Raw genomic sequence first — 24,888 nt, 5'->3', positions numbered from 1 at the left:
TATCCCCCTCCCCCATGGTTTGTTTTGTTTCAATAAAAACGTTTTAAACATAAATTCAGAGAGACCAATCCCCTCAAAAGAAGTGTCATACCACTATGTGCTTCTGACGGGGAGGTGTCCTAGATCTTGGCATCTTTAGATGCGAAGAAGTCCTTGATAATATTGCAGTTCTCCAATGAGGTAGGAGTGGGGGCCATAGTGCGGTCAAGTGAGTACAAGGATTTAAGTATGGAAAAAAGACCTTTAGAGGAGTTGTTGGCTTGCTCAATTGTATCTGTGTAAAAGGCGCAGCGTGTTTTCCTGATGTGTGTGATAGTGTTTAAGCTCCTTCCGCCACTGACGCTCAAGGCGTTTACACGTTGTTTTGGCTACCGTCAGAGTTTCATTGAACCAGGATGCAGAGTTCCACTGCCTCTTAATGTTGAGTGGTCCACAGGGCTATTTTGTCTAAGGCTCCTAGAATCCATTTTTCGACATCTTAATTGATATTGATGTCATCTCCTAGTTGGAGATTGGTGCTCAGAAGAGTCTGAGTAAAGATTTCGGTATTGAACTTAGTCTATTTCCGACAGGTAATCCTCTGGCTCGACCTGGAGGGAGGAGGTGGTCTGGGAGAGGGGTAGAAAAGGCCACCAAATGCTAGTCTGACCAAGGGACTATAGGCAGGGTGTCCACTTTAATCTCCGGGAAGTCGGAAAATATTGGATCTAGTATATGTCCTAGTTGATGCTTAGGGCTATTCACTTTTTGACTTAAATTCATTGTGTTAAGTTCCTTACATAAGGATTGTGCTTCCAGGTTAGAATTAGTGTCAAAGTACAGATTAAGATCGCCTAGGATTTTCAGGTTGTTGTGGTGTAATGCTGGTTGGACAGTGTTTTCAGCTAAACTAGAGATAAATTTGCGGCAGGTCCTGGAGGGCGGTAAACCTGCTAGAGCGTGGTCCTGTACAGTGGCTAAGGTGAAGAAGATGGCTTCGCAGTTTTCAATGTTTGCGGCCTTGATGGTACATTTGAGGTAAAGTTTATGGATAATTGGTATTCCTCCCCCACTCTTAATATGGCGGTCTTGTCTAAATATTCCGTATTCTTGAGGTAAGGCATCTAGAATATTGGAGGAAGAGGACTCATTCAGCCAGGTTTCTGTCAGAAACATGGCTTTGGGCTGTTTTTCCATGAGACACTCGTAGATCTCGTTTTTATGCTTCGATAATGACCGACAGTTAATAAGTAGGGACTTTAATTTACGCTTACTAGTGGTCGTTCGCTCTATCTGATCCGGTTTAAACTTGCAGTGTGAGCATTTAAGCAGGTCGGCCTCTACAACTAGCTTATGCTGGCATGCTTCAGGGATGTTAGGCGCTAGCTTCCGCAGTTGTTCTGCTGAGTATTTAAGAGGCTGACCGATAGTGAAATTGGCAGGGGTTCCGGCCCCTACGGGCTTGCCTTTGGCGCTCCTGCGGTGTGCTAGGATCACGCCCGCTGTGCACGTCCGCGCTGCGGCCATTCTCATTTAGACAGCCTCCGGGGGTGTGGCCAGTTTTAGCCAATCCCGAGGCAGCAGGGCATTGAGTGAATTCACTCACCGCGCCCTGCAGTCGGTGTCACAGCAGGTAAGATCTAAGGCAGGTACGACTGAAAAGGAGAAGAAAGTGGAGCCAGGCAACTCCTGCACTAAGGGGCTACAAGGAAAAGCAAAAAACAATTCTACAGGAGCCAGGCACTTCCCAGCAAATGTGCTACAAGGAAATAAAATATTTAAGACACACAAAACACTCCTGCCTGAGTGATTAAGCACTCAGGAGGGAATGGATGCCCCATTAGGAAACAATCCTACCGGAGGAATTAGATATTCTAGGTGTATCTTCTTGAGCGGAAGTTAGATAAACCGATAAAACCATTTATATAAATGATAAAAAGCATGGGGACAATATACAACAGCCGGATTCTGCTCTTCAACATAAAATCAGATGAGAGCTCACCGTGAGCGTTCAGGCAGATTCTGGCTGAAAGATCAGTGTGTAAAGAGTATAACACGAGAGGGGGATCTACTCCTAGGTCCCGCAATATTAGCCATAATTTGACTGTGTTTACTGAATCACAGGCAGTGGACAGATCCATAAAGGCGAGATGGATAGGACCATCCCTGGCATGGATGTAGTTCCAAATGATCAGAGCCAGGTTCAGGCATTGCTCATTGGTGCCTAAATTCGGTTGAAAGCCCAATTGGAAAGGTGACAGAATGCCCTTATCAGCAGACCAATTAAGTAGGCGGTCATATATATCCCTGCTGATCACTTTGATTTTACTATCAATAAGTGAAATAGGGCGATAACATTTGGGAGACACATGCGATCACCCTTTTTAGGTCTCGCTTGCAGGGCAGAGCCCTGCTCCATGAGAGATTTTGTAAGAGAGGACTTTGAGGAGATGGCTTTAAGTCCCACCCCTCGTTTCCATTGGCCGGCGTCACCGTTTATACTAAAGGGTGGCCTGCCATTGGAAATGAGGGTTTTCTGTTCACACCCTTTGTCTCCGAGCCGACTGGCTCGCCTGCTTCATGGCTGACATGAAGCACTTTCTTATCTTTATGGTGCCAAACACATATGGCCCCATAAAGATAAGAGATGGATGCTTGTTTTTAGCTGTCCTCCAGCAGCGTCGGCGCTCAGCTGATGGCTGCCTTTCCTTTCTCGTTTTAGATGTACTCGAGCAGGCTGCCTTTCCTTCTTTATTGCCTTTCCTCCAAAGCACACAGGCGCTTCCTCTCTGCTAAAAGATGCTGCAGTTGGAGCGAGCATCATCACTTCAGGGCCTGCCTCCCTATCATGTGAGGCCGGGCAGGCTGAACCGAAAGCAACCCGGCTGGCCATCTGTTGTTGTTGTGCTGGTAGGGGCTGCAGATGACGTCACTGGGGCCTCTCCTCCCCTTGCCTTGTAAAATGATCATGAGGCCGGGCCAGTGCCTTAACTCTAACCCTCGCACTCCGTGCCACAACCCCGCCAGGGAGGGCCCTTCTTCCAATCCCATGCAGTCCCGGAGCATCCCTCCTTAGTGCGGCCACTATGCCACATGGCGTCAGCGCTTCGAGAAGTGCTGCTCAGTGGAAGGATCACACATGCACCCCTTCTGCCCAGACTCTAACCCTCGCACTTCATGCCACAACCCCGCCAAGGGCAAGGTCTTTGTCTCTTTGCAGGCCTCGAGCAGCCCTCCTTTGAGTGGCCAGTATCACACATGGCGTCAGCGCTTGGAGGAGTGCCGCTCACTGAAGGATCACACACCCTCTGCCCAGACTCTAACCCTCACACTCAGTGCCACAATACCACCAGGGCCCTTCTCTCTATGCAGGCCCCGAGCAGCCCTCCTTTGTGCGGCCACTATCTCACATGGCGTCAGCGCTTCGAGGAGTGCTGCTCAGTGGCAGGATCATATACCCCTGTGCCCTAACTCTAATCCTCGCACTTCATGCCGCAAACCCGCCAAGGCCCTTCTCTCTATGCAGGCCCGGAGCAGCCCTCCTTTGTGCGGCCAGTATCACACATGGGGTCAGCGCTTGGAGGAGTGCCGCTCAGTGAAGGATCCCCCCGACCCTCTCTCCAATCCTCCCACTCCTGTATGAATATTAACCAGAGGCACCGTTTCCAGAGAAGCCGACCCTGCAACAGAGGGATTTAAAATGTCATTGTTTATCCTCCCTGACATCTTGATCCGGGCAGCAGGGCCAGGCCTGGTGAGTTACAGGGGTGGGGGGGGGGCGCGATGCTCTCATGGGGCTGAGGGCACTCACACGGTTGGTTGATAGCTTCACAGAGCTGTGATTTACTTGCAGTGCAGAGCTGGCCTAGGGCTGGTGTTTCTCAAAGGCCGGCAGGGCTGGGACCAAGTCAACACCTCCTGATAGGGCTGTCTGCAGAAGGCCTGTGGCCCTGCTTCAGGTGCATTTGACTGACCCTGTCCCATTACTCGACCTCCCTCACCAACCTCTTAGATGAATGTAGCTGCATTCCATCACCTCTACCCTTCTATGACCTAAACTAGCCCTACCTGGATGTCAACTCTGAACTCACCGTATTTAATAAGTCTGGAACATATCAGTCTGGAACATATTTTTACAAATAATGATGTTATTACAAATAAATTAAACCAAATGAGGAAAGCTTGCTCCAAAAATTAATGGTAATGTGAAATAGAAATGTTTATTCTAATTCCATTAAAGGCCTATATTATGGTTAATTCAATTAATATATATTTTTTCAATGAAATCTAAACCTAACACTGTGCGCGTAATTTATTTCATCATTCGCTTTTCCAATACACGCTTTATGTGTTTATTGTTTTCTGTTTCATCAGTTTCGCTTTTGAGTTAATTTGTGAACAGCTTGTTACTTATTAACCCCGGGTGTAGAGGGCTTAGCGGGGTTACGCGGAGGGCCACGGAGTTGAGAACAAACTCCGTGGAGCTCCGCTACGCCACCCGCCTCCCACCCGCCCTATTAAAATTGCTTACAAGTTAAATAAAACAACTTTAAAGTAAATAAAAACACCTTACCTTAGCTGCTGCGTCCCCGGGCTGCCCTCCCCCTCTTGATCGCGTTCTCTGGAAAAACTGCGCACGCGCCCGCGCATTTCTCACGGGAAATGGACGTGTTACTCACCGGATTAAATGTGGCCCGGGAATTTTGTTTGAACATTGACTACTAACCAAGGGGCTGCCGCTTCATGCGACGGGTTCGAAAGGTGGAGGTAGGAGACGTTACCATTTGTATCACGTATTTGCTTGCCATGCAAGTTCACTTGAGTCACCGTATGGTGTCATTTCTAACTTCACTTTTTTCTGTTAGTTTAGCACTTTTCACTTTTTTCCGTTAGTTTAGTACTCTCACATATCATCACAAAGGTGGAGAGTTAGGTCATGAATGGATTAGGAGTTTTTTTTTATCTGAGCTACGGCATGAGTTCACAATCGCAGGGTATCTCGTGTTTTAATTGTTTTTGCGCTGTAACAGGCGTAGGCACCTTTTCATAGAAACTATCGACAAGTGCGTGTTTAAAATGTCCCAGATGTGTTGTCCTTTTTCCTGTATTACAGTTACCCCTGAAGAAGGGCGATGTCCCCAAAATGCATTGGGTTTATAATGCCATATTATTTGTTATATTGGCTATTTCAACATGCTGTAGTTAAGGCTCTAAGTGGCATAGTACACGCATTTGAAAATTGAAATCGCCAAGTCTACATACCAAATTAAAAAAGAAGGATTAAGTTATTAAAATCGTTTAAATTGGACAACCTACGGTGTACGATGATTGCTTCATCTTATCATGACGATGGTTGCATCCTGGGACTGTGAATGCATAGTTATGCATCAGCTTATGTTGGATAGTTTACTTGGTGCGTTTGGCCAGAGCACCCACCAGGATAGCACCCCGATAACGACTAATCACTGGATAAACATTTAGAACTGGAGTGTGGGCTACCAAGTGATTCCCATGTTCATTTGTATCCTCTCAGGAGGACTGGCCCTTTTATTTCTGTTGTTACACGGTATGTCTTATTTAGTCTGTAAGCACTATTTTCTTAAATGAGTTTCTCCTACTGCAGTCACAACATGATTTCCTTACATTCAGCGCGTCATGCGCACTTTCCAAGCAGCCCGGGACAATGGTGATCGCCTCTTTAAAATAAAATAGGTCTTGCTTTTACAAGAGTTTGAGCTATTGGCATTGTAAATGACAATGCCTTTTATTTATGTGCTAATTATTAAAACAGATAGGTTTCCGTAGCAAGGTTGGTACTAATGAACAATGCCTTAATCTCAACCTTGTAATTGGGAAGTATACTATCGCTCGGAACTCCCAGGTCTATCTGGTCTTTATGGATTTGTCCTCCGCATTAGACCTTGTGAACAGGTCAAGGCTGTGGGCTATCCTACTGGCCTTTGGGCTGGATGAGCCATTGGTTCATTTTCTGGCATATCTCCATAAAGACCTTGAGCCTCAGGTGAGGATAGGTAGTGGGGAGAGGTTTCGGGAGTCATTAAGGTCGGAAGGGTGGTCAGGCAGGGATGTGTCCTAGCCCACCTCCTTTTTATCATTTATATTAATGGTCTAAATAAGTCTTTGGTACCTATGACCCGAGATGTCCCCATGATTCTCGGGAAACCTCTTCCTGTACTACTTTACGCAGATGATGCGGTTCTTATAGGCCGCACTCTTAATTCTCTGCGTATCCTAGTACAGTCCTTTGTTAAATTCATGGATAGTTTGGACTTGTGCGTAAATTAAAAAAAAATATTTTTAATGTCCTGTGGCCCTAGAAAACGCCAGCTTAGTTCTATTTCAAAAATTGACAAGTACCTGTAAATTCCCTTATCTCGGAGTAGTCTTTGCTGCGAACGGCTCCTGGACTGAGCATCTTACCCACTCCAGGAGCAAGTTCTCAAAGACTATTAATTTTATTTTTAGCTTTCCCCGCCCAAAGAACACAGGTGCTATTTTAGCTATTTACATTTTTTTAAATTACAGTGTGTCCCTGTGGCCACGTACGGAGCTGAGATTTGGGGCATCGCAGATAGTTCCTGCATTCAGCAGGAAGAAAACGGATTTTGTAGAAAGCTGTTGAGTATCCCAATCTCGACCCCACAATACATTTGTCACAGGGAATTGAATTTGAATTATATATCTGATTTTATACGCGCTCGCCCAGCTCTCTTCTGGCAATCAGTCTGGAAGAATCAGGCAGCTACCTTAACTAAAAACATCATAACAGACTGTTTGAAGTGTGAGAAGGGGATGGATATTCCTTGGCTATCTGGAGTGTATCAAAGCTTATGCAGCGTCAATAAGGGCTGCATTTTCTTAAATCCTAGTGAAGCAGAAAATGTAAATAAAAGGCATTGCCATTTACAATGCCAATAGATTAAACTCTCACAAATGCGAGACCTATTGCATTGCAAATGCTTGTTAAATATTGGCACAATGGTTGCAGTGGACTAGGAGTGAGGGATGTTAACTGTTAAACAAGATTTTTTTGTATTAATGATAAGGGTGCCCCATATCTCTAGCATGCATCACTAGGTCAATCGGCACCCCATCTGGGCCTGGCTCTTTACTGCCCGAGCTGTGTTGGATAGCCGATTCCACTTCCTGTGAGGATATCAAAAGGGGCGATATCATTTGAAGTCTGTTGCATAAAAAGGCTGGCGAGGTCGGGTCGTCCTCTATGCTATAAATTGAGGCAAAATGTGAGACCCTTTCTGAACTAGGGATATTATTTTGCAGATGGAGGGTCGCAGGTGAATTCTTAATTCTAATTTGGTTTATTAGAGCCCAACAAACTTAGTCTGTTCCCCAGGCTGCACTTTCCAGCGATTCTCAATCTTGTTTGTATGTTCCCGCTTTCAATGTGAGAGCGTTGCTTTGTATTTGTGGTGTGCTTGAAGGATCTCAGTTCTAACCCTCAGCTGTACATTTAATGCCAGTCTCGGATTACGATTAGCATTTGAGCAAGCCTCATCAAACAACCTGGGATCTGTATTAAGTGTATGAGATGGTTTGATGCATAGAGTCCATAATACTGCATGGTAACCTATTATGATGCAGAGACATCAGCTTGTGTCCATTGTCTGATAGGCAATTAAGAAACAAGCCGAAATGCAAATGGAGTAAGCGGGCAATGATTCTATTGATTTATTCAGACGCCATACTAATTTTAGGCCATCCGTTGAGTGTTGGGTGATGGAAACTGAATTGACATTACGCCGATATCTCTTATTTTCATAATATAAAGACAAATGTGACCTACCTGTTAAGATAAGTTCTGAATAGTCTTTAAGACACTGCTATATTTTGCTCCTTTTATTCTGTTTCTCCTCTACATCCTAAATGTCTCTGTGGTGTATATTTGAGCTTAATATGTATTTCAGTCATTCATCATGGATGCAAAACTGAATATGTAATTTTGTTTGGTTGCTATTTTAAAACAGTTTGCATCTTGTTCCATAAAAATACAGATAGACTGTGCCATATTTGTGACCTTACTCCTTTTTACCCCACAGATTCTCTTCATTATCAGTTACTGGGTTATCAAAGCATCAGTTTATGTTTATACTTAAATAATTACATTTGTGGTGATCCTTTTAAATAGTTTATAGTATATTCCGCTCCTCCCAAAGGAAGTACCTCACTTCCCCTCCCCAAATAATTTTGTAGCTAGGAATTTGTGAAAAAGTGTCTACTGTGTCATTTGATGGAGTTTTCTCAATTCTAAAATTGATCAGATTACATAATTCACGCATGAAAGATCTTCATTTTACTGGAGCTTTTACTCCTTTGATGTCTACATCTTCTGTGATGATGCTTGATAAAGGATCCAGAACTATATGATTCAGTTACAGTAAGCTTCTTCTTTTCCAAAATTAAAAATGCAAAAGTTGTCAGAAGTCAATCAGTAAATGGAATCTCCAGTTTTTATACAAGAGGTGTACACCTCAAACTTTCTCGAAGTAGGTAAATCACCTGGACCAAATGGGTTTGGAAATGTAATTTATATGACTTATAAATCTGTTCTGCCTGCATGGCTTGTGCACATAGATATTATAACTATTAGGGAGCAAAGGGTTAAGCATACAATCATGATTATGCTTTTGAAGTGGAGTTGGGTATCTGGGCAAGCAGACTACAAGGAATGATACAAACGTTGATTCTCTGGAGATAGGGTTTATTAGAAGGATGCATGGTCAGACCAATGTCCGGCAGATACTACGCATAATCAACAGCATAAGAAACTGGTTATAGTCTGCAAAGATGATAAGCATAGCAGTGGTGGCTGGTGCCATTTGAAAGTGGTGGGCATAAACTTTCTGTTGCAGGGCACCGTGGCGAGCGAGCGAACCCGAACAGCTTAAGGGGGGCTCGGGGAGGCGTTCTTCCCCCGAGAAAATTTTGAAAAAGAGTGGGTAAATGGTGCATTTTAAAGCAAATTTGAGAAGGAAGAAGGTTAATAAAGCAATTGTGAAAGTGCAGTTATTACATTAATAAAGGGATGTCATATAACAACATGTAGATAGAAATGTTTCTGAAGCTTGGCCCTGCCAGTGCCATGCACCTCTGAGCAATATACACGCCGTGTGCCAGCAGAGCTTAGCGTCAGAAACATTTCTATAGTTAGGTTTTTCTATGACAGGAAATCATAAGAAATGGGCTCCTGACCAGCAGCAGTTATCTGGCATGCATTTCAAAACACTGTGTGGTCTTATGTTGTTGAATATTCATGTCCTGCTCTTGAAGCTGGCCTTTACTAGGTTTAATTAATAGCTGTCCCAAATGCAGAGTGAAATAAATCTATGGACAGCAGCACTGCGAAAAATAGATCAGTGGACTATTGGTAAATCAGTGACGTTATCAAGTATCTGGTTCCAGAGCTCTCAGGGCTCTGTACAAATGGATGGTGCAGGCGCAGGTTCTTTATCATTACACACCACAATTCTAACCATCACTGGCACTCCAGACAGCATCCACTGCACCACATTCATGACTCGCAGAGCTCCTTGGTATTCCAGTATTAGGATCCAACACATAGCTCTACGAAAGCACCTCGTTCCTAACAAACAATTAGGTGAAAGTGCCTCTGCTTTTCCAATACTAAGTTCCCACACAGATCTCTGCTAGCCAGGTGACTACAGCTATGACCTGAAGCAACCTTGATACTCGAGTGCTGAGCTCCAAAGAGGCCATTTATAATGCACCTATTGCCTCCACGTCTTTCCAGACTTACACATGCTGCTATTCCAGAACTGGAAGTCCAGAACCAGGTGTGACAAAGCACCCCAGAGATGGATCCAATAGCCAGTTCTGGCAGAGCACCTCAACCTAACCTGAATAACCCCCCATTGGACTGTTATGGTAAAACTGAGATCAACACACAACTTTGCCAATATGTATCTTATTTCAGAAGTGACCCAATGTCTATTTCTCTAGTCACAGCACCACAAATGATTCCACTAGGGCACTCCAACACCACATTTTCGCACACTTTTGCCGGCACTGAGACTCACACATGGATTTCACAAGAGACATCAATTATGCCCTGGTCCCTCACAACAGAAACTGTTATGATAACTCTCTTTTTTGTAAACCGCTCCTCATAAGGACATTTGGGTGAAATGTCAACAACGCACCAATCATAAAAAAAATAAGCGTTGACATCTCTTCGGTTTTTGGGAACAAAGGACCATGGTAGTGTGCACAACTTTCCCACTGCTCTGCCAGGGAACACGCTTCAGTACCCGATGCTAATTACAAAACCTTTGTTCTTTCCCTCAGAAATGCTTTATTTGCTCGCTCATTTAAATCTTTTTCCCCCAATGTGGCCTTGCCGAATCTCCAATACCTGACCCTATCTCAAACCCAAACTATTCCATCTGCGTCCATTCTTGGTTGGGCAAAAATAATTAGAGTGCAGTGAGCCACAGGCGGAGCCTCTCAAGGAAAAGACTCGAGGTATGCACGGCTGTCCAAGCAGCAGGATTTCGGTCCAGTTTATGGAGAGCTACCTGCAAATCTCTGTACCTTAGAGATGAGGTTCCAGTACGCTACCAGCCTGTGATTTATGGGGGTGACTGGGTTCAAACATTTTTGAGTGTAGAGGGGTAAAAATCTGTCAAGTATTCCTATCCCTCCCCGAAAAATGCTCAGCTGCTGCAAGGCTTCAAGGCTGCAGGTGTCTCTCACTTGGGCCACAGACCTGAGGGCCGGTGCACCCCATGTACACATAGAAAGGTGTCTCCATTCAGATATGGCAGAACAGCACACATACTCAAGACTCAGTGATTACTGCTCAGACTCCCACCCAAAGGCCCCCAATTGCTCTGCCAGTCTCAGGCGGAAGCTGTAAAGCACAGCCATGTTCAATTAAATGTTGTCAATGCCACACAAATTCAGACCCATAGTCAATAGTGGTGCCAGTAAAGTGGTAGCACACTGCCTAAATCAGTAGGATTAGCAGGTACAAGTAGGACAGGCAATGTGTAAGCCTCATTTGCCCAAAATATGAAAAGCATAAGAATCAGAAGTGCAAGCCTGCCTTGCAGAAAGGACGCGAAGCACTGGCAGCAGCAGTAGATCGAGCCTGCCAACAAAAAAGATATACTGGGTGAAACCATAAGACATGGCCAAGACATCCACTGTTCTCCCATTCTGTTGACTTATCGACTATGAAAATGAAAGTGCTTAATGATTATTATTGTATGACTTTGTTCCATATGCATCTGATAAGTTGTACTAGATTTGATTTTGCTTCTATGAGCATGTAAACTACGCCAACAAGTTAAATTAGTGATTTATTGCACCTATTACAGTGAAGCCTCAGCAATCTGCACGCCACATGTTTCAGTAATGGTAGTGCAACTAATTAACCATCCAACAAACGTGTATAAAATGAGAAAAACTACAGGCTATTATGTCATCTAGCAATCGGTTTTTCAAGTTGTTTGTTTTTGGAGCCTATGTAGCATTATCAAGAGAACTGACACGTATTTTCTGATGACAACAGCAACTGGAAATCTAACAGATCTGCTTAATGTCTTTATGTGAGAGATGCGTTAAAGTGAAATTAGCTCACATACTTTTACCAGCAAGATGACTCCATGGGTTAATTTATTGTAGCTGCTAGAATCTTCTGTCACCTGCAAGTCACACGTTTGAATCACAGCTAGATTGCCAGAGTCTATAATACATCTAAGACCAGTGAATCGAGTGCTATTAAATTGGGTAATGCCTACTAAATACAGTCCTTAGCAATCGGAAATCTACAATATGGTGCACTATATATAAACAAATTACAATAACAAAGTGCTTTCTTAATTTGCTTTCAATAGGGAGAAACATAAATATCTGTATAGTTATGCAAACCTTGCTCGCCATATTGTAATATTACTTATTAATTATAAGGGGTTTCCTATGTATTCATGAATAAATTGTAAAGAATGCGTCAATAAGAAAGACAACTTTTACACCTCACAATATATGCAATCATATTGGATCGTTCTTGAAAATCCGAAATTTAGGGAGAGGTTGAGCCCGAGCTAGTAGTAACGACATTGTGTCTGTGTAGCGAAAAAAGTAAAGAATCCTCATCCTGCTTCCTTCCGAGTGCGGTATTACTAATGGAGTTCCCTACTAATGACGCCCTTAGAGTAGACTGAGTGGTAGCAATTTATAGCCAGTAGGCCTCCCTTAATTTAATGAATGCAATAAAAAAATAAACTTACCAGGCATCTCCATTCTCCTCTAGTCCCGCGCGTCTCCTCTGCTCTGCAACGTGGTGGAACTAACTTCTCCCCGCTCTTTTCTTTTGCAAATACTAAACGGCCAAATCAGGAGACTGGATGCGACGGGAGGTGGCTGACACTTGTTTACTTACTTTGTACTTTTGATAGGGCATGGGGCAACTTTGTTAAAAACGCGTCACCGCCCGAGCAGGATCCTATTCAGAGGCTTGCACACTACACTAGGCATGCACAGCATACCTAATGGTTTGTGAATGTGAGTGAGGAGCAACGCTCCTCACTCACATGCGCAGTCAGACCACCATCTCCTGGACTCCTGCTCTGAGTGCTCTCCCCCGTCTCCCCTGCCTGCGCTGTGAACTGACATGCGCACTTTCACCCGCCCGGCCCGGAAATGTAAACAGACGAATTGAAAGCTGTCAATTCGTCTGCTTACATTCAGTTGCCCGAACTGCAGACAATGAGTGAGCAAGTAGTTTCTTTTGTGGGGCACCGCCCCGGCGCCCCTATGGACGAGCCGCCCCTGAAGCATAGATTCTGAAAAGGTCTTTGATAACATGCTTGGAAGCATGTGTGACTTACATTTCAACACATTCATTTTAGAGAAAACCTAAGAGACACAATAAAAGCTTTACACACTAATGGGGCAATGAGGGGCTGGATCACTGGTGTCAGAAACAATCCTTCTGAGAAAAGGAGGAAATCATGGTTGCCTTCTCTCCCCACTACTGTTTGATCTAGCACTGAAACCAATGACAAAAGAAATGATGATAGTACCTTAGGAATCAAATTTGTGCATCTACATCTCAATCAGCTGTTTCATGCAAACAAAATAATATTCACATTTTCTGATCTTTAATTGGTAATTCTTTTACAGTTTTATTTGTTTCCAAAACGTCATGAGCACTGTGCCCCAAGACTTTGTGAGCTTCTTCACAAAGGAAGTGTCAAGATTAAGGTTTCTTTAGAAAACGAAAAACTAGTTGCTGCTGAGGAGGTTTGTGATTTTCAAACTAGAAATCTATCAACAAGCATTTTCCCATCAGCAAATTTAAAATTACACACATTTTATTGAGTCAAAAGTGCCAGACCGTGTCGAACTGGAAAGTCCGGAGGGACAAATTATTAAGTACTTAAATACCATCTGTTTTAAACTTTTACAATGAAGGAATCTCCATCTCCTCACTTTGGAATTATTGAGGCAACTGATCAGCAATTTGCCAAAGAAAATGCACTTGTTGTGGGTTCCCTCCCCTAAGTCCCACTTTTTCCTGTTTCTTGCCCTCGTGTTCTTTGAGTCTAGTGCAACCCTGTCTTATGTCTCCCCATCCTGTGACACCCTTATCTATTTTGTTCCACATCTGAATATTGTTTACCTCCATATACAGCCGGGGTTCCACTTGACTGTTGGTTTTGGCGAGTGGTCCTTGGGTGCTGTTAGGCTCAAATTAAGAGAGTTTGTCATCTTTCTGCTCGGCGGTTGGTACTTCCACAAAACTTCAAACTGTATGTACATGGTGAAGCATCTGCCATAGTATGTTTATATTTCACAGGTATAAACAAACTTGGCTTAACATTAATCTTAACCCCTGGGTGTCATACTTGCCCCCAGCAAAGATTTATAAACTAATAATCAGAACTGATGGAAGCTTAATGCCCTAAATTGTGACCTGTCACATTTGTTCCTCAAGTGTCCTATAACTTCGCAGTTTTGTAATCCAATGTTTGTAATAATTACTTTGATAACTGAATGGCTTGTCTGTCCTACATAAAGACCTATTTAATGATCTAACCCAAGAGGATTTGCAGAATTCAAGTAAAGCAACATATATTATAAAAGCAGTAATTATAGGAAAAGGTAATTGTATCATATTGGAAGAATAAGCTATATATATTTGCATAGTTACTAGATATATTTACTCTGTTTTCAAGAAAAAACGTATACCTCAAGTGTAAAAACAGCTTAGCAAAATTTCACAAATGATAGGACTTTTTTAAGGACACATATGACAATGCCCAATTGTACGAACATAGTATTGAAACTAGTATAGCTCGAGCCTCTTTTCCCTTTCTACGTCCCCTCTTCACCAGAGTTGTTTTTCTTTTAAGATCTATAAATAGTAAGGTTGAAAGTCTTGAATCCTAAAGTACCTACTAGTGAGAAGCATACTTAGATGGTTATCTTTCTAAAGAAATGTATGTATTTTAAATAGCATTAAAAGAAATCTCTTTTATCCATGTTTGTCGAAACAACTGGTAATAATGCCACAGAGTGTGGCACATTATTTGTATTCCGTTGCTGAATTAGCTACCTTATTTACCTTCCCTTGGTGCATACTTTACCTTATATTACTGCATACATTTCGTTCTCCATTGCCTCATAGTTCTAGCAGCCCCTACCATAGCTAACAGAAAGACTCAAGACTCAAGGAGGAAGAGAATTGTTCTGTAGTAGACCACAGTTTGGGACAGGGCAGTGTGTTTACGCACTCAGGCATACACTTATATTAAGGCAGATGAAAGGTCAGTATAGTATAGTAAAGAGAGAAGAAAATTTTAGTTGACAAATACTTCAGACATATTTAAAAAAGCAAAACGAACGCTTGATTGTTAAATTATATAACCTACCAACTACATCCAAGAGAGCTAAACGGGAAATGAATGATGTTTGGTATCAGTGTTAAAAGCGTAGGCTAGGCAGGGCAGCAAATATGACTAACTACATGGTTTGATGTGCTACAAACAATGGTATGCTGTGAGAGGTGATCTACCCTGATCGCAGCACATGCCATTGTGGAACTAGTTTCCATCCATGAAGGTCCCACATTAAAGGGGAATATATACATAAAAAAACAAGCACAATCGCCTTATCTGAGCAGAATTCCTCAATATGTGGCTACCAGCTGTTGAATATTAAGCTAACACCACATTGTGAGGTTTTCAGAAGTTAGTTCTAACTGGAGTCAGGGGAACCAAATTGATGATGGAGAACTTTTGTATAGAAACAAAATGTCATACAGAGCCAACCAAGTTTGCTAACTGACTGGTATTTTAACGGACTAAACCATTTTATGCCTATACCAGTAAAAAAAAACGGAAAAGTAGTGTAAACTGGTATCTTTCCTTCTTGAAAACAAGCATTGGCATAGCCAATAGGTCTCGCTTTTGGGACCTTATAAGTATATAGTTATGCAGCATAATATCCTTGGTGCAACAATATCAACTGTTGCATGGCTAAACACTTATAAGGTCCCAAAAGCAAGACCTATTGGCTATGCTAATGCTTGTTTCGGATATGCTCTTGAGATGGGATGGTATCCATTCTGTGATCAATGCGTTCTTGAATGAGCATGGAGTACATTTTGAATCGTTGTCGCCTGTGTTGCTTTTAATCCCTACATAAAACAGAGCTCTGACCACTATGGACAGCACACATGTTTGTGGATGTCTGCCCCAAGTATGGCTAGTATAGCAACGGCCGAGCTCCAGACCTTTGCAGATGAAAAACTTGCAAAAACTGTTTGCCAACTGATTGGCAATAATATGTTGTTCTATGTTAAAATGGTGAATTGTAAACAGTTGAATATGTCCATATTTCTGTGGAACAAATAGCGCCCTGTTGTTTCTACATGCAGAGTCTTGGAGTGCATGCGTGTCACGTAGTCCTGCAGCAAACAAAAAACGCACCTACCACGCACCTCTCTTTAGTCGTACGGAAAATAAAATGGTGTATTCCAACCAATCACTGGAAATCCAATTCCTCTATGTTTTTATTTCCCAATGTCTTGCTCATCTGACACATATTGCAAACGCGCACAATCTGGAATATTTTATGCAAATGCATCTGCATACTTTTATATACTAAATGTGTGGTTCATCTCTGAACCAAAGCAAAAACACGCACACAAGCAAACACAATGCCCCACACTTACGAAAAACTGCATTGAAAGCACACATATTATATTTATATATGCATGTAAAAATAGGGAGCAGTCATACACCACGCAAAAGCACATACATTACACAAACGCACACAGACGTACTCGCAAAAAAGACATACATAGTTGAAGGGCACGCAAAACAACAGAGCTCATGGCCAAACACGGAATACAAACACGCAGTGCATTCACATATTACACACGCATACTTATCTATAAACACAGTCATTCCTATATAAAATAATGATAGGTCACACAATGCAAAAGCGATAGAGAAGCTTTTGTATACATGCACAACCTCACAGCTAAAACTCACACTCACATTTTACACATAGTAGCACTTCTACAGAGCTATATGCCAAGTACAAAGGCGTACACAATCTACACAAACACACAGGCATGCACAAAGGCACAAGCATAACATTCGCACAGAAGCACACACATGCCATAAAATGTGATATACACACATCATTGTACACATTTATTGCACATGCATACATGCAGGAGCGTTTACATACACAACGATTTGTGCACAATCTCACAAGTAACGTGCAGTGGGGTACACACAGAAAAACATGCTCCTCTATGCAAGCACACATTGAATACAAAGAAAGACACATTTTACAGGCGTAGACAGTCGTACACAGGCTCGCATACAGTGCACACTTAGAAGCAATCTACACAGAGACACACATTGCACGTAAGCCCTCACACACCAATGTTCCTTCGTCGCTACTTTTAATGGCCACTCTTACATTCACCGGCAGCACTGACGCACACAAATCTTACGTGCACTTATCCGTGTTTCTGTCTCTTTAACACTCAGTTATATCCCAGCAACAAACCAGCAAACATACGCATTGCAAACGCCCTGGTCGGAACTGCATACTCCCTAAGTGACAAAAGTATATGTGCCTGGTAAAAACAAGCGCCTCGGTTTAATATAGAAACTTATAGGGGAAGAGGCTGCAGAGAAAAAGCAGGCATGAGAACGACAGAATAGGAGCAGGGAAGACACTATACACAAGAAGAAATATATAAGGGCAATGTGCGCTGCATGTCACTAAAGAATGCCAGTGACAAAATACACAGGGGCACAGTGTGTTAGAAGGGAGGTTGGGACAGTGGAACAACGAAATATAGCAAAGAGGGTGAACGGAGGAACTGATGCAGAAAAGTACGAATGAAACGCTGCAGTGAGTCATGGAAAAAAAATGGTAAACGTGCATGGGAAGGGATGGAAGCAAGGTGAACGGCAGGGGTATAAAAGAAGGGGAGAAAGGAGGAGAGAGGAGAGAAGAACAAGGGAGGGGAGGGAAAGTGGCGGGAAGAGGAGAGAGGGCATGAAGGGATCGAAGGCAACGGTAAGAAAGGGGAGATGGATGAGATTAAGAGGAGCCACAGATCGATGGCAGAAAACGAAGGGAGGAAATAGTAGAGGAGAAGACTCGAAAACACTGGAAAGAATAGTGAGGAAAGAAAGAAGGGCTGGATGAAAAGAAGGGCATGAGAATACAAGAACAAACGGGGCCCTCCTCAGGAAATAAAGAAGCAAGTAAGAGAAGAGCTAGAGAGAGAAGAAAAGAAGAGGGAAATAAAAAAGTGCAGGCCGGGAGACGGAAGACTTAATAATACTTAGAAAGAGACATTGAATGAATGAATGACCGAAAAGAGACTGGCTAGGGCTGGAGAGGTGCTACATATCGGAAGCAAATAGAAAGCAGCGGAGCTGACTGTGCGGGCGAAAAAGGGTGGAGAGGTGCTACATATCGGAAGCAAATAGAAAGCAGCGGAGCTGACTGTGCGGGCGAAAAAGGGTCTAGTCCACTGCAGGGACAGAATCAGAAAAGAGGCGTGGCCAAGGCGAGAACTCGGAAGAAACTGTTACTTGAGAAAGGTGAAACTTAGGCATGCTGTAAAGGAAGTGGGCTGCAGGAGAGAGTGAACGGCATATATACATCGAGGATATGCAGGATGAGAGGGGTGTTGGGGGTAAGGTGATTTTCAGAGAGGAGCCAAGTAGTCCTTATTCTCTATGGGTGTATTTTTGAGGGAATAAAATAATATTTTAGGTTCATAGTACTAGTACCGCCAGGGGCACCCCTCAGTCCCCCCTCCCCCAAAATGCATACCCAAATAGCACACACACAGACTGTTGAGTTGGGTAAAATTTGCTGCAGGTTTATTACATAATCCAATATGTAATGGGTGGGTTATTTTACGGGCGATCCAAGGGCAGGCATCCAACTGGGCCGCCTGCCCGCCTGATGAGCCGGGCAGCGCGGGAGCGAAACCCGCCATTGCTGCCATCCACGTGATTCTTTTCTAAAATCACGTGCCGTTGGTAACTTCTACTCACGCCCCCCCTCTCGGGGCGGAGCGTCGCATAGCAAACCCCCCGGTTGTTCAGGCCCACAACCGCCCGCAGGACTAGTGGGGCGCCGACACGGCTTCCGGGAACCTCCCCTTTGGCTCCTCGGTTTTGGCTCAGGCACCCCCTATGGTGCCGCGCAGAGGTACCCTTTGTACCGGCCTGCTTCCAGATCGCCCTGTAACTCCGCCACAGACCTGGAGGCTGCTCACCGTCGCCGCCAGGGCCCCCCACCAACCGCTATAGTCTTACCTGCAACCTCTCCTGTCTAGAGCTTCCTGCACTTGGATGGAAGAGAACCATCCCTGCTGGTTATAGATGGCCCCATCTGTATCCCAAAGCCCTAACGCTATCCTGGGTCAGAAAGTGTCTGCTGAAACAAAGGACCCGTTGGGCCTGTGAGCTGTACCAAGACTATTCACCCCCATGCGGGAAAGTTACACTGCTTCACTAATCTGGGCGGGTGGATGCCGGCACCCAGGCTCACAAAGCCCCATCAATTTGATGATCTCACCTAGCTGCCGTCCTCCTAGTACTGAGTGTGCCTGAACCTGCGTGCCCATCTCTGGGATAGCAGCCCACTTGCTAGGTGACCACTCCCCCCCCCGCCTGCCTGCTTATGGCTATTATGGCGAGAAGGGTTGTACTTAACCTTTGGACAGTCCCCATTATTTGCTAAATCCTGACGCACAGGAGTGTTCATAGCTGACAGAGCGTGACCATGGGCAAGGGGCCCTCTTGCCCTTGCCATGCATCCCTTATTCCTTATGCGAAATATGCCCCTTCAGATCCCTCTGTGATGAAACCCCCTAGGCATCCCAGCTTCGGGAATCTGTCTGGTTTAAGCAGTGCGCACTGTCTGCGGTATGGTTCAAGCATTAAGGATTGACTAAGTGCTACTTCACCCCTCCTATCATGCTCCCAGGTGGGAGGGTGGCAGGAGGGTGCCCGCCGCCAACCCGGAGCATCCCCAGCGGAGCTAAATTCCTGCTCCGTTGAAGTTGAGTTTTAGTTACACCCTGGGCGTGCCAAATGTTCTATTGACATAATGTCCCCTTGTGTTTGACCCGCTGATACCCCAGTTATTGGGACGGCAGCACAATATGTTGGCTGACCATATCCCCTAAGCGAGGTAAAAGTGTCCGTATCCCAGGTTCCCAGTTTCCTGCCGCTGCAGTACACGACGAGTGGCTCCGCTGGGAGATACCACCAACCTCAATGGTCCTCCGGACATTAAGAAATGCCCCATTCTCACCTGGGCCTACCTCTGAATGCTAGTAATTTCACACAGCTGTAAGGCCAGAGGCCCGTCTATTAAACCTATTTACTTGTTTTTTGCTACTCGGCCCTCTTATGGTTGGAGCTCTGTGTTTGCGCAGCGCGCGTGCTCCCCGGGCACGGTGTAGCTGGAGAGCTGGTGTCTGTTACCCACTCGCTGATACTTTATCTGTTGCTAACTGCCCTACTGCTGGATGCTTCCCAAGAACTGTAGACTTCGTGGTCCCACCTAGATTGATCCCATTGCTTGGGGGGAACCCAGTAGTAGTCAGGACCTTCATGGTACCTCCACCCCAGCGTAGACTATCGACATATTTGGGACGCCGGAGCAGGAGATTCCCCCTCAAGTCTCAGGTTCTAACCCATAGAAGGATAACCCTGGGGGCAGGCAAGTCTGTGATAACCGGAAGGAACCTTTGGTGCAAATACTGGCCCTATCCTGAATGTTGAGAATGCTGAATGGTCAATAATGCCCTGTCGCCATAAGGCTCTAACGTAGTGTTTACCAAACTTTTTGAACCACCGCACACTTGTTATATGACAACTACACCACCCCCGTGCCAATGGCTTAACAAGGCCTGTTAGTTGTAGGAGATGACCTTGCCGCGTAGCATTTCAAAATTGCTTCCATTCTGAAATGGTGGGACTGTCCCTTTCTGTGTTGAATAAGCCTAGGGTGTCTCCCTTCAGTGAATAGCAAGCTCGCCCATGGCTTATGCAGCGGCACTGCGTCGCCATGCGACCGACGTTATACTAAATAACGTGGCATGTAGGTAGTCCCATGCTAATGTTCTCTGCCTGACACCCCACAGAGCGCTGTGCTTACAGCCTCCACTGTGCAATGTTGTGCCTTCTAAATTCCCGGCCGCATCCTAGACAGAAGTTGGTCACGCAGAGCCCGCTGCTCCTCACCGCGAGACCCCTCTTCGCATGCAGTAATACTTGGATTCCCGGTTAAGCTAGTGTTCGGTCGATTCCGCTTCCACTACCAAGTGTGGGAATGGGGGCCCTCTAATGACAACGAGGCTGTAGGCAAATTTTTGCCCGCGCATGGACCGTCTGCACGGAAAACCCCAGGAAACCCACACAACTGAAGAGGAGGTGTACCTCTCTGGAGGCCCCTCTTGTTCCCACTGACCGGCACGGATGCTGGGCGGGGGTTCTGTGAAACAATGACCAGCTGAGTGATCACTTGCGACCCGATCGGGTTGATTGCCCAGACAGAACTGGTATTGAACAAAATGAAACCTACACTACATGGTCCATGATTTAACTCGGGCGCCATGAGGCGGTCTTGAACAAGGACCGGTGGACAGCAAGTCATCGGATTAACAATGAACTATTGGTGTGTTGGAGACAGAGGTACCCTCCAAAACACTGAAATAACAACGGTGAGAATAGTTCTATGAAGAAAAGCATTGAATGAATCGCTCCTCGTGCAGGCATGATACTTGCGCCTGTTCCAAGCCCTCCAAGACTATACGAATGGCTTGTTCAGCTGGCAACAGTGATTTTAATGCCAAATGCATTGATCCATGCCTGTTGGGTCATCTCTACAATATACAGACAGCACCAACCTGTGGCAGGCTGTCCCCAGCGCCAGTTTGCAATTCGCTCGCGTGCAGCGCACCCGCAACCACTTGGTCAAATTCCACCGGTAAACTTTGTGCTGTGGTTTTGGCCTAGTGGGCGCTGTATAGTGACCACTTACTGGCACATGCATCAACAAAGACTTTTGCGATTCCTTAATTGCAATTTTTAAGGAATCGCAATTAAGGAATTGCAAAAGCCTATGCATGTAGGAATCGCTATAAAAATAGCGATTCCTACAAATTCCTTAATTGCGACTCGCAAATTGCGAGTCGCAATTAAGGAATGCCGTCCCATTCATTCCTATGGGTCTCCAGGCCCATAGGAATGAATTGGAGATTGCATGAGCAATTTGCGAGTACCAGTAGGTACTCGCAAATTGCTCATGCAATTTCAAGGGTGCAAGGGTGTCAAAATGACACCCTTTTGCACCCCTGAAATTGATCTGTGCACATATGTTGCACACACACATGCTCTAACGGCATGTGTGTGCGCAACATGAAACTTTGAAAAAAGCACCAAAGTGCATTTTTCAAAGTTTTTGCAAATTACCATGAAGTTCAACTTCATGGTAATTTGCTCCACCTATTAGCAAATTATTATTAGCAATGATGCATCCCAAATGCAAAAATACCGGTTGCAAAGGGGCAGATTCTGCTAATCTGCCCGTTTGCGACCAGTTTTCTCGTTGATGCATGTGGCCCTTAGTCTTTTGCCGCTATGTCAATGCATCCCTGTATTCAATACGATTGGGGCACTAAGCTAACCCATCTTTTGGCCTAATCAATGCTTCCGTTTGCATTAGATAATAAACCACCCTTCTATCTTGGCGCGTTGCCCACCAAGAGCTAGCCACCATCCTGGGTGGCTAGGTTTCAGTTTGCTATGTGTGATTTTTACCATATCTGTGCAACTATGAGTGACAGTTAAAGGCCTATGACTGCACTTTCTTGCAAGCAAAACCAAACCATTCCGATGCAGCAGCCCTATTGATATCAGTAATTACACAAACATACCCGTGTACGGTAGTCTCTAGGCCATACAATTCGTAGGTATAGTTCGAATTCTCTCGATGGCTCCAACAGTCGACCCCATAATTGGAAAGAACTCCCACTTGGTCTGTACTCCTAACTGTATTTGCATTGAGTGGTCCTATAACGAATTTTAACAAATTGTGTGCATGTGTGAAGGCGTCTGCGAAGCATGGTTCATGTCGTAGCTGCTCAAACATGTGCAGTAAACTGTGCTGACATCGATACTGTGGGACTGTTGTTAAATAAACATGCTCCTCTTATGGATTAATATTAGTCAAACAGTGCAGCACACGACAACGGAAATTAATTCCATCATATCTCCTCCATATACCACTTCTTTCAGGCTTAGTGATGGAACAACATAGCCACAGTGCCAACCGGTGGCGTACCATTTGCAACATGGGCAAGCCTAATGGCAAGCTTAGAACTAATTACTGTCTTATGTACTAGAAGTAACACATTCTAGATTGGCCATTTAGTCAGCAAGGCGCGTGGACTCGATCCGAAGGTATTGGAGCGCTGTACATGAGTACCGCATTTACTTGACATATTCAGGCACAGGGGGAGATTAAGTGATTTGCCCAGAATCACAGGACGCGACCTCGAGGCTCGAACCCTGGTTTCCTGCACTAAAGTGAGCAGCTACAAATTGAGCACCGTGTTTACATTCCCTATTCAGGCACGGGTAGGTTAAGTGATTTGCCCATGATCACAGGACGCGACCTCGAGGCTCGAAACCTGGCTCCCTGCCCCAGAGTAGACGGCTGCACATGAGTCCCGTATTTATATTACATATGCAGGCACGGGAAGATAAGTGATTTCCCCGGGATCACAGGACGCGACCTCGAGGCTCTAACCCTGGTTTCCTGCACTAAAGTCGGCGGCTACGCATGAGGACAGTATTTACATTACATATTCAGGCACGGAGAGATTAAGAGATTTTCCCAAAATCACCGGACGCGACCTCGAGGCTCTCACCCTGGTTTCCTGCACCAAAGTCGCTTTCTAGGCACAGATGTGGCATCGGCGCTAGATCTCCATAATGCCAGCCGAGGAGGACACGTACGAAAACCAATTGCCACACAGGTTCATGCCGTCCTTTCTCCCTCGCTCTGACCCGTGCCCCCAGTCTGTACGGTTCCTGACCAGGGGCAAGATGAAATGGGGGGGGGGGGGAATAATCGGGCTCAACGCCTTCCACCTCGTGAATGGAGGAGGCGAAGACCAGCTCCGAACCAGTTCAACTGGTTATACAGCCTGGGCGGCTAGCACTCTGCCAGCCTTTTACCTTCCCAACACTGTTTAAGGCGAGCACCCTATCCCATCCGGATAAAGCCAGTAAGCCCTGGAACCTTGGACGGCGCCCGGTGCGCCCCAGCACTAGGGAAAGCAGAGGCACGCAAGCGGCCCCCTCGGCCCAAGCCAGGAGGCCCAGAGACTTTAATCGGGCACCCGGTGATCCCTTCAGCGCCCCCACACCATGACCCGCAGCGGCTGCCGGTGCCCCCCTCCCTCGCTGGGGATACAACACGTAATCCGAGAAGGGCGCCCCTTTTAAACCCACAAGGCGCTGCATATTAGCGCCCGACCAACAGCGGACCGAAGTTGGAGTTGCTGCTGGCAATAGATCTGTGCCGGGAAGTGGGGTGGATCATGAGGGCAAACCTTCTGTGCCCGACCGGCAGGCGAAAGCCGGGCGCGCGAGGACAAGGGCTCCCATGGAACCCGCTGCCCCGCGGGAGGTAAATTTCACATCCTTGACCGACGCCCGAGATAGCAGCACACAAGAGCAGGCCCGTGTAACGCAGGGACAAGGGTGTGCCATCAGCACTGGAAAGTGAAACCATCGCTCCGTCCTTACCCGGCCCCGGGGCTCAGCGTGAAGCGTATGCTCTGGGTGCCAATACAAAGACTCGCCCAGAGGCACACCTTGATGGAGTTGGGCACCTCGAAGGCAGCGGTGAATGAAGGCGAGCGGTGGAAAATATTGCTGCCGATTGAAAGCGGCAAAACCATGCCATAATACAGCCCACCACTTTAATGCGGTCCACCACAAGAGGGGAGGGGACCCTTCAACCCAACATGCGTGGGGGGGTGCCTGGAGCCGGCCACGGCACCCACCTGACCGTGAGGCACCCGATCAGGCCCGGTAAGGAATGTGAGGAGGGAAACTGGGTGCTCCGGGACTGTCTGGAGGAGGGGGGTGAACACGCTGCCCCCCGCCGCAAGCTACCCTCTTTGGTGACACTATGCTGAGGGGAACAATAAAAGTAGCAGCGGGGGCTTGTAGACAGTTTATCTTTGTTATTTTTAAGGCAGCACAACTTATTTAGATTTGCCCATTCACAGGATGCGGACGCGACCCGGAGCCTCAAACCCTGGTTTCCCGC

The sequence above is a fragment of the Triturus cristatus genome, chromosome 1_2, assembly GCF_964204655.1.
Source record: "Triturus cristatus chromosome 1_2, aTriCri1.1, whole genome shotgun sequence".
Lineage (NCBI taxonomy): Eukaryota > Metazoa > Chordata > Amphibia > Caudata > Salamandridae > Triturus > Triturus cristatus.
Note: the sequence above shows the minus strand (reverse complement) of the source record.